Raw genomic sequence first — 1,811 nt, forward strand, 5'->3', positions numbered from 1 at the left:
CTAACATGAAGATTAAACTAGTGTGGTTCGTAACTATGACGCGCAGAAGCGATGATGAAGCGTTTCGAGACTGATTTGCACGAGGCCGCCATCTTGGATGAGCTGCTGCGCTCCTGCAGGTGTTTCACAGACCCACAGGTGAGCAGAAATATTCAACGTGTGTTTTGTAATTCCATGTATTTATTGCCCTAAAGTAGAGGGCGTCTCTTCCAAGGTTTTGTATTTTAAATGATGGTGAAAATGTTGAGAATGATTCACTGATTCATTTTACTAAATGACCCTAATTAATGACCCTAACTAGATTTTACTGGTTTACCTGGGCAACGATCATTGTCATTTTAAACTAATAAATCAGTGATTTTGCAGTCCCGTTAGTCCTCAATCATAATAACATCAATCGTATTCATAAGAAATGATCAATATTAGGCAAGATGCTGAATATTGACTGAAAAGGTTTTATTAAATGGAAACATATGGTTTTTAAGACAGAATACTGGATATTTAGCATAGATATGGAGAGAAAATACAGTTTCAGTCAAACTGGCGTGAAAGACGATATCTACAGATATGAAAGAGTAGAACGTTTGCATAGAGTCCCTCCAGGAGGAGGCTGCAGGACGTTAAAGGGAGCTCAGGTACACGATGTCCATCTCTACGTACAGCATCGGTCCGACGATAAACCCCCCCCCCCCCCCCCCCCCGCATACACACACACACCCTGTTGGTTTAATTTGGCTCACAGGGGTTTTGTGGTTCTGAGCAGGAAACGGGACATTGGATCCGCCAGCTTTTCCAGTTGTGTGATAGCCCTTGTTCACGTTACAGCCTGAGATGGGGGCGCCTGGCCCTGCAGGACGGGGGGTCCAGGGGGCGCCTGGCCCTGCAGGGGGGGGGGTCCAGGGGGCGCCTGGCCCTGCAGGGGGGGACCAGGGGGCACAGTGAAGAAGGTGGTGGTCCTCGCTGCTGTCACGGCTCTCCTGAAGGTAGTTCAGATGAATTCAGAGCCCTTAAAGATCCTAGAGCCTCTCTGGATAGTGTGGTGACCAGATTGTGCTCTCACAGGTAGAACAAGAATGTGAGGCCTGAACAAGACTAGTTAGTGGACCAGGTTGAGCAAGCGAAGGCTTCCAGCATCCAGTTAGTAGTCTTCCAGTTGTCCTTTTCATCGACTTACTTCAGCGTTTTGTATTTCTACGCGATAAAGGCACATACATGATATTCCTTTTGCTACTGTGTCCTCTGCTCCCTGTATTTAAGAAAATCCCTCTGCACGTGTAACCTGAGCTTTCTTCTCCCTTATATCTTTAATCTAAATACCAAAAGATGGAGTAATTGTTTTTTCCTTTGCAGTTCGTGGTACGACGCACACAAAGCGCGATAGTCCTGTCAGATGGAGGCAGGAACAGAATCATGCAGCTGTGGAGTCGGCTCAGCCGTCAGGTTTGGTTAAATGAACGTGTAAATACAAACAGCTGAACCCCAGGAGAGTCACACCCCCATCAGATCTACCAGGAGAGTCACACCCCCGTCAGATCTACCAGGAGAGTCACACCCCCGTCAGATCTACCAGGAGAGTCACACCCCCGTCAGATCTACCAGGAGAGTCACACCCCCATCAGATCTACCAGGAGAGTCACACCCCCGTCAGATCTACCAGGAGAGTCACACCCCCATCAGATCTACCAGGAGAGTCACACCCCCATCAGATCTAACCCTGAAAGACTGAAGGAGAAAATGATGCAGATTATTGCAGCTCTCTGAAGGACTCGTGATGCTTTAGCTGTCTTCTCTAAGGCGAGTGGACTCCATCA

General features: G+C 47.8%; 1 protein-coding gene across 1 annotated transcript in view; it reads right to left on the bottom strand.

Moving 5' to 3' along the window:
• Positions 1 to 432: 432 nt before the first annotated feature.
• The window catches only part of LOC130529254 (1-phosphatidylinositol 4,5-bisphosphate phosphodiesterase gamma-1-like), a 28,116-nt gene continuing 26,737 nt past the window's right edge, over positions 433 to 1,811 (bottom strand). The window contains 1 exon segment of the mRNA XM_057039275.1: positions 433 to 1,811. This exon segment is cut by the window's right edge and continues 210 nt beyond it. The gene's annotated coding sequence lies outside the window, so the exon portion shown is untranslated.

This window comes from Takifugu flavidus, chromosome 7, assembly GCF_003711565.1.
Source record: "Takifugu flavidus isolate HTHZ2018 chromosome 7, ASM371156v2, whole genome shotgun sequence".
Classification (NCBI taxonomy): domain Eukaryota; kingdom Metazoa; phylum Chordata; class Actinopteri; order Tetraodontiformes; family Tetraodontidae; genus Takifugu; species Takifugu flavidus.